At 42.7% G+C, this 15,160-nt stretch overlaps 5 non-coding genes across 5 annotated transcripts; 2 read left to right on the forward strand and 3 right to left on the reverse strand.

Annotated features, from left to right (window-relative positions):
- Positions 1-3,164: 3,164 nt before the first annotated feature.
- Positions 3,165-3,237, forward strand: trnaa-agc (transfer RNA alanine (anticodon AGC)). Its single transcript has one exon. It is a non-coding gene; the product is annotated as a tRNA-Ala (tRNA).
- Positions 3,238-8,019: 4,782 nt separating this feature from the next.
- On the reverse strand, positions 8,020-8,101 carry trnas-gcu (transfer RNA serine (anticodon GCU)). The gene has a single exon. It is a non-coding gene; the product is annotated as a tRNA-Ser (tRNA).
- Positions 8,102-9,527: 1,426 nt separating this feature from the next.
- Positions 9,528-9,609, reverse strand: trnas-gcu (transfer RNA serine (anticodon GCU)). The gene has a single exon. It is a non-coding gene; the product is annotated as a tRNA-Ser (tRNA).
- A 1,426-nt stretch (positions 9,610-11,035) lies between these two features.
- trnas-gcu (transfer RNA serine (anticodon GCU)) lies at positions 11,036-11,117 on the reverse strand. Its single transcript has one exon. It is a non-coding gene; the product is annotated as a tRNA-Ser (tRNA).
- Positions 11,118-15,061: 3,944 nt separating this feature from the next.
- Positions 15,062-15,134, forward strand: trnaa-agc (transfer RNA alanine (anticodon AGC)). The gene has a single exon. It is a non-coding gene; the product is annotated as a tRNA-Ala (tRNA).
- The last annotated feature ends 26 nt before the right edge of the window (positions 15,135-15,160 follow it).

Raw genomic sequence — 15,160 nt, forward strand, 5'->3', positions numbered from 1 at the left:
GGCAAATCATGGCAACCTCTTCAGCGTGTATGTTGTTCTGTCCTGGACTGGATCACATTGCCTAGACAAATGAATAAAGTCTCTCATCACAGGCCCTCAGGGGAGACTGGACAAGTAAGTCATTGACAGAGAGCTCTGCAGATGGGGAATTAGCTCAAATGGTAGAGCGCTCGCTTAGCATGCGAGAAGTAGTGGGATCGATGCCCACATTCTCCAGGAAATTTGTAATATCTTGATTTTAGGCTGGTTGGGAAAGTTCTGTAATTCAGTTTGATATAGTCCCCTTCTAAAACAAGATGGGTTTCCTTGTTTTTATGCCATGGACTGATATTATACAGAAAAATGCAGTTCCATCCTTCCAGCATGGTTCAGAGAGTTATAGAGCCACCGCCAAGTAGGAAGGACATTTTTCTTGAGAGCACATGGTGGCGTATCACCATACTTAGACACTAACTAAATGCTCATATTTTCCCCAATAATATGTTTCTAATCTGTCATTTCAAGTTGGTGAGAGATTCAGAGCACCTGATTAGCGTTTTTGTCAGTACACGTGACGAGAATACAGCATTTGAGATAATAATCTCAAGCAGCAGAGTAAGCTGATTCAGTCAATTAGAGTAGAACTTTGTGTCTTGTAAACTTCACTGAGACAAGGATGGGCTTCGAACCCACGCGTGCAGAGCACAATGGATTAGCAGTCCATCGCCTTGACCCCTCGGCCACCTCGTCCTATTCAGAGGTAAATTTATCTCCTAAAATTGAAACTTTTCCTGCTCTTAAGAGACATGTTACAATGGTGACAAGTGGCTGTGGACACAAGAAGAAGAAGACAACTATTGCTGAAAAAACTGGATTATAACCCATGCGTGCAGACCACAGTTAGTTATCATTTCTTTACTGGAGAACAATTTAGGGGACTACAGGACTCTAACTTATGTTTTCTGGTATTGTACCTGCATACATAGGCAACTGGCCTTGCTTGTGTTTTTTTTGAAGATGTTACACTGGTCGTCCAAGAGGCTTCTTTAGTTCTAAAAGACTTGTGGGAGGTTTCAGGTATGAAATCTCTCTAGGATCTTCACCTATACTCAGAGTTGGTGTTTAAACTTGCAGGTCGTTTAACCCCCCACCAAATGGTATTGTGTGGAGCTCCTTGGGTCAAGGAGTGTATAGCATTTCACTATGGTGTGAGTCATTAGGGTTACACGCAATGTCAAGATATGCAAAGGGCCAGAGAGTGGAAATACCTGTAGCCTCCAACTAAAAAGTTAAAACTGAAAGAGGATCTGGAAAGAGAAGTGACAGGTTTTCAAGAAACCACAGCAAGCCTATGCACACGTGTTTGCAGCCGATAAGTTTCATCTTAAGGTCGAAGACAATGGATGTCACTCACAAAGGGGTTTATTGCGGGTTCAACATTGTAGAATGTGGGCATCGATCCCACTACCTCTCACATGCAAAGCGAGCACTCTACCATTTGAGCTAATCCCCCTGTGTAAGATTATCTTCTGTGGCAAATCATGGCAACCTCTTCAGCGTGTATGTTGTTCTGTCCTGGACTGGATCACATTGCCTAAACAAATGAATGAAGTCTCTCATCACAGGCCCTCAGGGGAGACTGGACAAATAAGTAATTTACAGAGAGCTCTGCGGATGGGGAATTAGCTCAAATGGTAGAGCGCTCGCTTAGCATGCGAGAAGTAGTGGGATCGATGCCCACATTCTCCAGGAAATTTGTAATATCTTCATTTTCGTCTGGTTGGGAAAGTTCTGTAATTCAGTTTGATATAGTCCCCTTCTAAAACAACATGGGTTTCCTTGTTTTTATGCCATGGACTGATATTATACAGAAAAATGCAGTTCCATCCTTCCAGCATGGTTCAGAGAGTTATAGAGCCACCGCCAAGTAGGAAGGACATTTTTCTTGAGAGCACATGGTGGCGTATCACCATACTTAGACACTAACTAAATGCTCATATTTTCCCCAATAATATGTTTCTAATCTGTCATTTCAAGTTGGTGAGAGATTCAGAGCACCTGGTTAGCGTTTTTGTCAGTACACGTGACGAGAATACAGCATTTGAGATAATAATCTCAAGCAGCAGAGTAAGCTGATTCAGTCAATTAGAGTAGAACTTTGTGTCTTGTAAACTTCACTGCGACAAGGATGTGATTCGAACCCACGCGTGCAGAGCACAATGTATTAGCAGCCCATCGCCTCGACCACTCGGCCACCTCGTCCTATTCAGAGGTAAATTTATCTCCTAAAATTCAAACTTTTCCTGCTCTTAAGAGACATTTTACAATGGTGACAAGTGGCTGTGGACACAAGAAGAAGAAGAAAACTATTGCTGAAAAAACTGGATTTTAACCCATGCGTACAGACCACAGTTGGTTATCATTTCTTTACTGGAGAACAATTTAGGGGACTACAGGACTCTAACTTATGTTTTCTGGTATTGTACCTGCATACATAGGCAACTGGCCTTGCTTGTGTTTTTTTGAAGATGTTACACTGGTCGTCCAAGAGGCTTCTTTAGTTCTAAAAGACTTGTGGGAGGTTTCAGGTATTAAATCTGTCTAGGATCTTCACCTATACTCAGAGTTGGTGTTTAAACTTGCACGTCGTTTAACCCCCCACCAAATGGTATTGTGTGGAGCTCCTTGGGTCAAGGTGTGTATAGCATTTCGCTATGGTGTGAGTCATTAGGGTTACACGCAATGTCAAGATATGCAAAGGGCCAGAGAGTGGAAATACCTGTAGCCTCCCACTAATAAGTTAAAACTGAAAGAGGATCTGGAAAGAGAAGTGACAGGTTTTCAAGAAACCACAGCAAGCCTATGCACACGTGTTTGCAGCCGATAAGTTTCATCTTAAGGTCAAAGACAATGGATGTCACTCACAAAGGGGAATTAATGGTTCAATAGTGGAGAATGTGGGCATCGATCCCACTACCTCTCACATGCAAAGCGAGTGCTCTACCATTTGAGCTAATCCCCCTGTGTAAGAATAGTTTCTGTGGCAAATCATGGCAACCTCTTCAGCGTGTATGTTGTTCTGTCCTGGACTGGATCACATTGCCTAGACAAATTAATAAAGTCTCTCATCACAGGCCCTCAGGGGAGACTGGACAAGTAAGTCATTTACAGAGAGCTCTGCAGATGGGGAATTAGCTCAAATGGTAGAGCGCTCGCTTAGCATGCGAGAGGTAGTGGGATCGATGCCCACATTCTCCAGGAAATTTGTAATATCTTGATTGTAGGCTGGTTGGGAAAGTTCTGTAATTCAATTTGATATAGTCCCCTTCTAAAACAAGATGGGTTTCCTTGTTTTTATGCCATGGACTGATATTATACAGAAAAATGCAGTTCCATCCTTCCAGCATGGTTCAGAGAGTTATAGAGCCACTGCCAAGTAGGAAGGACATTTTTCTTGAGAGCACATGGTGGCGTATCACCATACTTAGACACTAACTAAATGCTCATATTTTCCCCAATTATATGTTTCTAATCTGTCATTTCAAGTTGGTGAGAGATTCAGAGCACCTGGTTAGCGTTTTTGTCAGTACACGTGACGAGAATACAGCATTTGAGATAATAATCTCAAGCAGCAGAGTAAGCTGATTCAGTCAATTAGAGTAGAACTTTGTGTCTTGTAAACTTCACTGCGACAAGGATGGGCTTCGAACCCACGCGTGCAGAGCACAATGGATTAGCAGTCCATCGCCTTGACCCCTCGGCCACCTCGTCCTATTCAGAGGTAAATTTATCTCCTAAAATTGAAACCTTTCCTGCTCTTAAGAGACATGTTACAATGGTGACAAGTGGCTGTGGACACAAGAAGAAGAAGACAACTATTGCTGAAAAAACTGGATTATAACCCATGCGTGCAGACCACAGTTAGTTATCATTTCTTTACTGGAGAACAATTTAGGGGACTACAGGACTCTAACTTATGTTTTCTGGTATTGTACCTGCATACATAGGCAACTGGCCTTGCTTGTGTTTTTTTTGAAGATGTTACACTGGTCGTCCAAGAGGCTTCTTTAGTTCTAAAAGACTTGTGGGAGGTTTCAGGTATGAAATCTCTCTAGGATCTTCACCTATACTCAGAGTTGGTGTTTAAACTTGCAGGTCGTTTAACCCCCCACCAAATGGTATTGTGTGGAGCTCCTTGGGTCAAGGAGTGTATAGCATTTCACTATGGTGTGAGTCATTAGGGTTACACGCAATGTCAAGATATGCAAAGGGCCAGAGAGTGGAAATACCTGTAGCCTCCCACTAATAAGTTAAAACTGAAAGAGGATCTGGAAAGAGAAGTGACAGGTTTTCAAGAAACCACAGCAAGCCTATGCACACGTGTTTGCAGCCGATAAGTTTCATCTTAAGGTCGAAGACAATGGATGTCACTCACAAAGGGGTTTATTAAGGGTTCAATATTGTAGAATGTGGGCATCGATCCCACTACCTCTCACATGCAAAGCGAGCACTCTACCATTTGAGCTAATACCCCTGTGTAAGATTATCTTCTGTGGCAAATCATGGCAACCTCTTCAGCGTGTATGTTGTTCTGTCCTAGACTGGATCACATTCCCTAGACAAATGAATGAAGTCTCTCATCACAGGCCCTCAGGGGAGACTGGACAAGTAAGTCATTTACAGAGAGCGCTGCGGATGGGGAATTAGCTCAAATGGTAGAGCGCTCGCTTAGCATGCGAGAAGTAGTGGGATCGATGCCCACATTCTCCAGGAAATTTGTAATATCTTCATTTTAGTCTGGTTGGGAAAGTTCTGTAATTCAGTTTGATATAGTCCCCTTCTAAAACAAGATGGGTTTCCTTGTTTTTATAACATGGACTGATATTATACAGAAAAATGCAGTTCCATCCTTCCAGCATGGTTCAGAGAGTTATAGAGCCACCGCCAAGTAGGAAGGACATTTTTCTTGAGAGCACATGGTGGCGTATCACCATACTTAGACACTAACTAAATGCTCATATTTTCCCCAATAATATGTTTCTAATCTGTCATTTCAAGTTGGTGAGAGATTCAGAGCACCTGGTTAGCGTTTTTGTCAGTACACGTGACGAGAATACAGCATTTGAGATAATAATCTCAAGCAGCAGAGTAAGCTGATTCAGTCAATTAGAGTAGAACTTTGTGTCTTGTAAACTTCACTGCGACAAGGATGTGATTCGAACCCACGCGTGCAGAGCACAATGTATTAGCAGCCCATCGCCTCGACCACTCGGCCACCTCGTCCTATTCAGAGGTAAATTCATCTCCTAAAATTGAAACTTTTCCTGCTCTTAAGAGACATGTTACAATGGTGACAAGTGGCTGTGGACACAAGAAGAAGAAGAAAACTATTGCTGAAAAAACTGGATTTTAACCCATGCGTACAGACCACAGTTGGTTATCATTTCTTTACTGGAGAACAATTTAGGGGACTACAGGACTCTAACTTATGTTTTCTGGTATTGTACCTGCATACATAGGCAACTGGCCTTGCTTGTGTTTTTTTGAAGATGTTACACTGGTCGTCCAAGAGGCTTCTTTAGTTCTAAAAGACTTGTGGGAGGTTTCAGGTATTAAATCTGTCTAGGATCTTCACCTATACTCAGAGTTGGTGTTTAAACTTGCAGGTCGTTTAACCCCCCACCAAATGGTATTGTGTGGAGCTCCTTGGGTCAAGGTGAGTATAGCATTTCGCTATGGTGTGAGTCATTAGGGTTACACGCAATGTCAAGATATGCAAAGGGCCAGAGAGTGGAAATACCTGTAGTCTCCCACTAATAAGTTAAAACTGAAAGAGGATCTGGAAAGAGAAGTGACAGGTTTTCAAGAAACCACAGCAAGCCTATGCACACGTGTTTGCAGCCGATAAGTTTCATCTTAAGGTCAAAGACAATGGATGTCACTCACAAAGGGGAATTAATGGTTCAATAGTGGAGAATGTGGGCATCGATCCCACTACCTCTCACATGCAAAGCGAGTGCTCTACCATTTGAGCTAATCCCCCTGTGTAAGAATAGTTTCTGTGGCAAATCATGGCAACCTCTTCAGCGTGTATGTTGTTCTGTCCTGGACTGGATCACATTGCCTAAACAAATGAATGAAGTCTCTCATCACAGGCCCTCAGGGGAGACTGGACAAGTAAGTCATTTACAGAGAGCTCTGCAGATGGGGAATTAGCTCAAATGGTAGAGCGCTCGCTTAGCATGCGAGAAGTAGTGGGATCGATGCCCACATTCTCCAGGAAATTTGTAATATCTTGATTTTAGGCTGGTTGGGAAAGTTCTGTAATTCAGTTTGATATAGTCCCTTTCTAAAACAAGATGGGTTTCCTTGTTTTTATGCCATGGACTGATATTATACAGAAAAATGCAGTTCCATCCTTCCAGCATGGTTCAGAGAGTTATAGAGCCACCGCCAAGTAGGAAGGACATCAGCAGAGTAAGCTGATTCAGTCAATTAGAGTAGAACTTTGTGTCTTGTAAACTTCACTGCGACAAGGATGGGCTTCGAACCCACGCGTGCAGAGCACAATGGATTAGCAGTCCATCGCCTTGACCCCTCGGCCACCTCGTCCTATTCAGAGGTAAATTTATCTCCTAAAATTGAAACTTTTCCTGCTCTTAAGAGACATGTTACAATGGTGACAAGTGGCTGTGGACACAAAAAGAAGAAGATAACTATTGCTGAAAAAACTGGATTATAACCCATGCGTGCAGACCACAGTTAGTTATCATTTCTTTACTGGAGAACAATTTATGGGACTACAGGACTCTAACTTATGTTTTCTGGTATTGTACCTGCATACATAGGCAACTGGCCTTGCTTGTGTTTTTTTTGAAGATGTTACACTGGTCGTCCAAGAGGCTTCTTTAGTTCTAAAAGACTTGTGGGAGGTTTCAGGTATGAAATCTCTCTAGGATCTTCACCTATACTCAGAGTTGGTGTTTAAACTTGCAGGTCGTTTAACCCCCCACCAAATGGTATTGTGTGGAGCTCCTTGGGTCAAGGAGTGTATAGCATTTCACTATGGTGTGAGTCATTAGGGTTACACGCAATGTCAAGATATGCAAAGGGCCAGAGAGTGGAAATACCTGTAGCCTCCAACTAAAAAGTTAAAACTGAAAGAGGATCTGGAAAGAGAAGTGACAGGTTTTCAAGAAACCACAGCAAGCCTATGCACACGTGTTTGCAGCCGATAAGTTTCATCTTAAGGTCGAAGACAATGGATGTCACTCACAAAGGGGAATTAATGGTTCAATAGTGGAGAATGTGGGCATCGATCCCACTACCTCTCACATGCAAAGCGAGTGCTCTACCATTTGAGCTAATCCCCATGTGTAAGAATAGTTTCTGTGGCAAATCATGGCAACCTCTTCAGCGTGTATGTTGTTCTGTCCTGGACTGGATCACATTGCCTAGACAAATGAATGAAGTCTCTCATCGCAGGCCCTCAGGGGAGACTGGACAAGTAAGTAATTTACAGAGAGCTCTGCGGATGGGGAATTAGCTCAAATGGTAGAGCGCTCGCTTAGCATGCGAGAAGTAGTGGGATCGATGCCCACATTCTCCAGGAAATTTGTAATATCTTGATTTTAGTCTGATTGGGAAAGTTCTGTAATTCAGTTTGATATAGTCCCCTTCTAAAACAAGATGGGTTTCCTTGTTTTTATGCCATGGACTGATATTATACAGAAAAATGCAGTTCCATCCTTCCAGCATGGTTCAGAGAGTTATAGAGCCAGCGCCAAGTAGGAAGGACATTTTTCTTGAGAGCACATGGTGGCGTATCACCATACTTAGACACTAACTAAATGCTGATATTTTCCCCAATAATATGTTTCTAATTAGTCATTTCAAGTTGGTGAGAGATTCAGAGCACCTGGTTAGCGTTTTTGTCAGTACACGTGACGAGAATACAGAATTTGAGACAATAATCTCATGCAGCAGAGTAAGCTGATTCAGTCAATTAGAGTAGAACTTTGTGTCTTGTAAACTTCACTGCGACGAGGATGGGATTCGAACCCACGCGTGCAGAGCACAATGGATTAGCAGTCCATCGCCTTGACCACTCGGCCACCTCGTCATATTCAGAGGTAAATTTATCTCCTAAAATTGAAACTTTTCCTGCTCTTAAGAGACATGTTACAATGGTGACAAGTGGCTGTGGACACAAGAAGAAGAAGAAAACTATTGCTGAAAAAACTGGATTTTAACCCATGCCTGCAGACCACAGTTGGTTATCATTTCTTTACTGGAGAACAATTTAGGGGACTACAGGACTCTAACTTATGTTTTCTGGTATTGTACCTGCGTACATAGGCAACTGGCCTTGCTTGTGTTTTTTTGAAGATGTTACACTGGTCGTCCAAGAGGCTTCTTTAGTTCTAAAAGACTTGTGGGAGGTTTCAGGTATGAAATCTCTCTAGGATCTTCACCTATACTCAGAGTTGGTGTTTAAACTTGCAGGTTGTTTAACCCCCCACCAAATGGTATTGTGTGGAGCTCCTTGGGTCAAGGTGTGTATAGCATTTCGCTATGGTGTGAGTCATTAGGGTTACACGCAATGTCAAGATATGCAAAGGGCCAGAGAGTGGAAATACCTGTAGCCTCCCACTAATAAGTTAAAACTGAAAGAGGATCTGGAAAGAGAAGTGACAGGTTTTCAAGAAACCACAGCAAGCCTATGCACACGTGTTTGCAGCCGATAAGTTTCATCTTAAGGTCAAAGACAATGGATGTCACTCACAAAGGGGAATGAAGGGTTCAATAGTGTAGAATGTGGGCATCGATCCCACTACCTCTCACATGCAAAGCGAGTGCTCTACCATTTGAGATAATCCCCCTGTGTAAGAATAGCTTCTGTGGCAAATCATGGCAACCTCTTCAGCGTGTATGTTGTTCTGTCCTGGACTGGATCACATTGCCTAGACAAATGAATGAAGTCTCTGATCACAGGCCCTCAGGGGAGACTGGACAAGTAAGTCATTTACAGAGAGCGCTGCGGATGGGGAATTAGCTCAAATGGTAGAGCGCTCGCTTAGCATGCGAGAAGTAGTGGGATCGATGCCCACATTCTCCAGGAAATTTGTAATATCTTGATTTTAGTCTGATTGGGAAAGTTCTGTAATTCAGTTTGATATAGTCCCCTTCTAAAACAAGATGGGTTTCCTTGTTTTTATGCCATGGACTGATATTATACAGAAAAATGCAGTTCCATCCTTGCAGCATGGTTCAGAGAGTTATAGAGCCAGCGCCAAGTAGGAAGGACATTTTTCTTGAGAGCACATGGTGGCGTATCACCATACTTAGACACTAACTAAATGCTCATATTTTCCCCAATAATATGTTTCTAATCTGTCATTTCAAGCTGGTGAGAGATTCAGAGCACCTGGTTAGCGTTTTTGTCAGTACACGTGACAATATACAGCATTTGAGATAATAATCTCAAGCAGCAGAGTAAGCTGATTCAGTCAATTAGAGTAGAACTTTGTGTCTTGTAAACTTCACTGCGACAAGGATGGGATTCGAACCCACGCGTGCAGAGCACAATGGATTAGCAGTCCATCGCCTTGACCACTCGGCCACCTCGTCTTATTCAGAGGTAAATTTATCTCCTAAAATTGAAACTTTTCCTGCTCTTAAGAGACATGTTACAATGGTGACAAGTGGCTGTGGACACAAGAAGAAGAAGAAAGCTATTGCTGAAGAAACTGGATTTTAACCCATGCGTGCAGACCACAGTTGGTTATCATTTCTTTACTGGAGAACAATTTAGGGGACTACAGGACTCTAATTTATGTTTTCTGGTATTGTACCTGCGTACATAGGCAACTGGCCTTGCTTGTGTTTTTTTGAAGATGTTACACTGGTCGTCCAAGAGGCTTCTTTAGTTCTAAAAGACTTGTGGGAGGTTTCAGGTATGAAATCTCTCTAGGATCTTCACCTATACTCAGAGCTGGTGTTTAAACTTGCAGGTTGTTTAACCCCCCACCAAATGGTATTGTGTGGAGCTCCTTGGGTCAAGGTGTGTATAGCATTTCGCTATGGTGTGAGTCATTAGGGTTACACGCAATGTCAAGATATGCAAAGGGCCAGAGAGTGGAAATACCTGTAGCCTCCCACTAATAAGTTAAAACTGAAAGAGGATCTGGAAAGAGAAGTGACAGGTTTTCAAGAAACCACAGCAAGCCTATGCACACGTGTTTGCAGCCGATAAGTTTCATCTTAAGGTCAAAGACAATGGATGTCACTCACAAAGGGGAATGAAGGGTTCAATAGTGTAGAATGTGGGCATCGATCCCACTACCTCTCACATGCAAAGCGAGTGCTCTACCATTTGAGATAATCCCCCTGTGTAAGAATAGCTTCTGTGGCAAATCATGGCAACCTCTTCAGCGTGTATGTTGTTCTGTCCTGGACTGGATCACATTGCCTAGACAAATGAATGAAGTCTCTGATCACAGGCCCTCAGGGGAGACTGGACAAGTAAGTCATTTACAGAGAGCGCTGCGGATGGGGAATTAGCTCAAATGGTAGAGCGCTCGCTTAGCATGCGAGAAGTAGTGGGATCGATGCCCACATTCTCCAGGAAATTTGTAATATCTTGATTTTAGTCTGATTGGGAAAGTTCTGTAATTCAGTTTGATATAGTCCCCTTCTAAAACAAGATGGGTTTCCTTGTTTTTATGCCATGGACTGATATTATACAGAAAAATGCAGTTCCATCCTTCCAGCATGGTTCAGAGAGTTATAGAGCCAGCGCCAAGTAGGAAGGACATTTTTCTTGAGAGCACATGGTTGCGTATCACCATACTTAAACACTAACTAAATGCTCATATTTTCCCCAATAATATGTTTCTAATCTGTCATTTCAAGTTGGTGAGAGATTCAGAGCACCTGGTTAGCGTTTTTGTCAGTACACGTGACAATATACAGCATTTGAGATAATAATCTCAAGCAGCAGAGCAAGCTGATTCAGTCAATTAGAGTAGAACTTTGTGTCTTGTAAACTTCACTGCGACAAGGATGGGATTCGAACCCACGCGTGCAGAGCACAATGGATTAGCAGTCCATCGCCTTGACCACTCGGCCACCTCGTCCTATTCAGAGGTAAATTTATCTCCTAAAATTGAAACTTTTCCTGCTCTTAAGAGACATGTTACAATGGTGACAAGTGGCTGTGGACACAAGAAGAAGAAGAAAACTATTGCTGAAAAAACTGGATTTTAACCCATGCGTGCAGACCACAGTTGGTTATCATTTCTTTACTGGAGAACAATTTAGGGGACTACAGGACTCTAATTTATGTTTTCTGGTATTGTACCTGCGTACATAGGCAACTGGCCTTGCTTGTGTTTTTTTGAAGATGTTACACTGGTCGTCCAAGAGGCTTCTTTAGTTCTAAAAGACTTGTGGGAGGTTTCAGGTATGAAATCTCTCTAGGATCTTCACCTATACTCAGAGCTGGTGTTTAAACTTGCAGGTTGTTTAACCCCCCACCAAATGGTATTGTGTGGAGCTCCTTGGGTCAAGGTGTGTATAGCATTTCGCTATGGTGTGAGTCATTAGGGTTACACGCAATGTCAAGATATGCAAAGGGCCAGAGAGTGGAAATACCTGTAGCCTCCCACTAATAAGTTAAAACTGAAAGAGGATCTGGAAAGAGAAGTGACAGGTTTTCAAGAAACCACAGCAAGCCTATGCACACGTGTTTGCAGCCGATAAGTTTCATCTTAAGGTCAAAGACAATGGATGTCACTCACAAAGGGGAATGAAGGGTTCAATAGTGTAGAATGTGGGCATCGATCCCACTACCTCTCACATGCAAAGCGAGTGCTCTACCATTTGAGATAATCCCCCTGTGTAAGAATAGCTTCTGTGGCAAATCATGGCAACCTCTTCAGCGTGTATGTTGTTCTGTCCTGGACTGGATCACATTGCCTAGACAAATGAATAAAGTCTCTCATCACAGGCCCTCAGGGGAGACTGGACAAGTAAGTCATTGACAGAGAGCTCTGCAGATGGGGAATTAGCTCAAATGGTAGAGCGCTCGCTTAGCATGCGAGAAGTAGTGGGATCGATGCCCACATTCTCCAGGAAATTTGTAATATCTTGATTTTAGGCTGGTTGGGAAAGTTCTGTAATTCAGTTTGATATAGTCCCCTTCTAAAACAAGATGGGTTTCCTTGTTTTTATGCCATGGACTGATATTATACAGAAAAATGCAGTTCCATCCTTCCAGCATGGTTCAGAGAGTTATAGAGCCACCGCCAAGTAGGAAGGACATTTTTCTTGAGAGCACATGGTGGCGTATCACCATACTTAGACACTAACTAAATGCTCATATTTTCCCCAATAATATGTTTCTAATCTGTCATTTCAAGTTGGTGAGAGATTCAGAGCACCTGATTAGCGTTTTTGTCAGTACACGTGACGAGAATACAGCATTTGAGATAATAATCTCAAGCAGCAGAGTAAGCTGATTCAGTCAATTAGAGTAGAACTTTGTGTCTTGTAAACTTCACTGAGACAAGGATGGGCTTCGAACCCACGCGTGCAGAGCACAATGGATTAGCAGTCCATCGCCTTGACCCCTCGGCCACCTCGTCCTATTCAGAGGTAAATTTATCTCCTAAAATTGAAACTTTTCCTGCTCTTAAGAGACATGTTACAATGGTGACAAGTGGCTGTGGACACAAGAAGAAGAAGACAACTATTGCTGAAAAAACTGGATTATAACCCATGCGTGCAGACCACAGTTAGTTATCATTTCTTTACTGGAGAACAATTTAGGGGACTACAGGACTCTAACTTATGTTTTCTGGTATTGTACCTGCATACATAGGCAACTGGCCTTGCTTGTGTTTTTTTTGAAGATGTTACACTGGTCGTCCAAGAGGCTTCTTTAGTTCTAAAAGACTTGTGGGAGGTTTCAGGTATGAAATCTCTCTAGGATCTTCACCTATACTCAGAGTTGGTGTTTAAACTTGCAGGTCGTTTAACCCCCCACCAAATGGTATTGTGTGGAGCTCCTTGGGTCAAGGAGTGTATAGCATTTCACTATGGTGTGAGTCATTAGGGTTACACGCAATGTCAAGATATGCAAAGGGCCAGAGAGTGGAAATACCTGTAGCCTCCAACTAAAAAGTTAAAACTGAAAGAGGATCTGGAAAGAGAAGTGACAGGTTTTCAAGAAACCACAGCAAGCCTATGCACACGTGTTTGCAGCCGATAAGTTTCATCTTAAGGTCGAAGACAATGGATGTCACTCACAAAGGGGTTTATTGCGGGTTCAACATTGTAGAATGTGGGCATCGATCCCACTACCTCTCACATGCAAAGCGAGCACTCTACCATTTGAGCTAATCCCCCTGTGTAAGATTATCTTCTGTGGCAAATCATGGCAACCTCTTCAGCGTGTATGTTGTTCTGTCCTGGACTGGATCACATTGCCTAAACAAATGAATGAAGTCTCTCATCACAGGCCCTCAGGGGAGACTGGACAAATAAGTAATTTACAGAGAGCTCTGCGGATGGGGAATTAGCTCAAATGGTAGAGCGCTCGCTTAGCATGCGAGAAGTAGTGGGATCGATGCCCACATTCTCCAGGAAATTTGTAATATCTTCATTTTCGTCTGGTTGGGAAAGTTCTGTAATTCAGTTTGATATAGTCCCCTTCTAAAACAACATGGGTTTCCTTGTTTTTATGCCATGGACTGATATTATACAGAAAAATGCAGTTCCATCCTTCCAGCATGGTTCAGAGAGTTATAGAGCCACCGCCAAGTAGGAAGGACATTTTTCTTGAGAGCACATGGTGGCGTATCACCATACTTAGACACTAACTAAATGCTCATATTTTCCCCAATAATATGTTTCTAATCTGTCATTTCAAGTTGGTGAGAGATTCAGAGCACCTGGTTAGCGTTTTTGTCAGTACACGTGACGAGAATACAGCATTTGAGATAATAATCTCAAGCAGCAGAGTAAGCTGATTCAGTCAATTAGAGTAGAACTTTGTGTCTTGTAAACTTCACTGCGACAAGGATGTGATTCGAACCCACGCGTGCAGAGCACAATGTATTAGCAGCCCATCGCCTCGACCACTCGGCCACCTCGTCCTATTCAGAGGTAAATTTATCTCCTAAAATTCAAACTTTTCCTGCTCTTAAGAGACATTTTACAATGGTGACAAGTGGCTGTGGACACAAGAAGAAGAAGAAAACTATTGCTGAAAAAACTGGATTTTAACCCATGCGTACAGACCACAGTTGGTTATCATTTCTTTACTGGAGAACAATTTAGGGGACTACAGGACTCTAACTTATGTTTTCTGGTATTGTACCTGCATACATAGGCAACTGGCCTTGCTTGTGTTTTTTTGAAGATGTTACACTGGTCGTCCAAGAGGCTTCTTTAGTTCTAAAAGACTTGTGGGAGGTTTCAGGTATTAAATCTGTCTAGGATCTTCACCTATACTCAGAGTTGGTGTTTAAACTTGCACGTCGTTTAACCCCCCACCAAATGGTATTGTGTGGAGCTCCTTGGGTCAAGGTGTGTATAGCATTTCGCTATGGTGTGAGTCATTAGGGTTACACGCAATGTCAAGATATGCAAAGGGCCAGAGAGTGGAAATACCTGTAGCCTCCCACTAATAAGTTAAAACTGAAAGAGGATCTGGAAAGAGAAGTGACAGGTTTTCAAGAAACCACAGCAAGCCTATGCACACGTGTTTGCAGCCGATAAGTTTCATCTTAAGGTCAAAGACAATGGATGTCACTCACAAAGGGGAATTAATGGTTCAATAGTGGAGAATGTGGGCATCGATCCCACTACCTCTCACATGCAAAGCGAGTGCTCTACCATTTGAGCTAATCCCCCTGTGTAAGAATAGTTTCTGTGGCAAATCATGGCAACCTCTTCAGCGTGTATGTTGTTCTGTCCTGGACTGGATCACATTGCCTAGACAAATTAATAAAGTCTCTCATCACAGGCCCTCAGGGGAGACTGGACAAGTAAGTCATTTACAGAGAGCTCTGCAGATGGGGAATTAGCTCAAATGGTAGAGCGCTCGCTTAGCATGCGAGAGGTAGTGGGATCGATGCCCACATTCTCCAGGAAATTTGTAATATCTTGATTGTAG

The sequence above is a fragment of the Platichthys flesus genome, chromosome 16 (genome assembly GCF_949316205.1).
Source record: "Platichthys flesus chromosome 16, fPlaFle2.1, whole genome shotgun sequence".
In the NCBI taxonomy this organism is placed as follows: Eukaryota; Metazoa; Chordata; class Actinopteri; order Pleuronectiformes; family Pleuronectidae; genus Platichthys; species Platichthys flesus.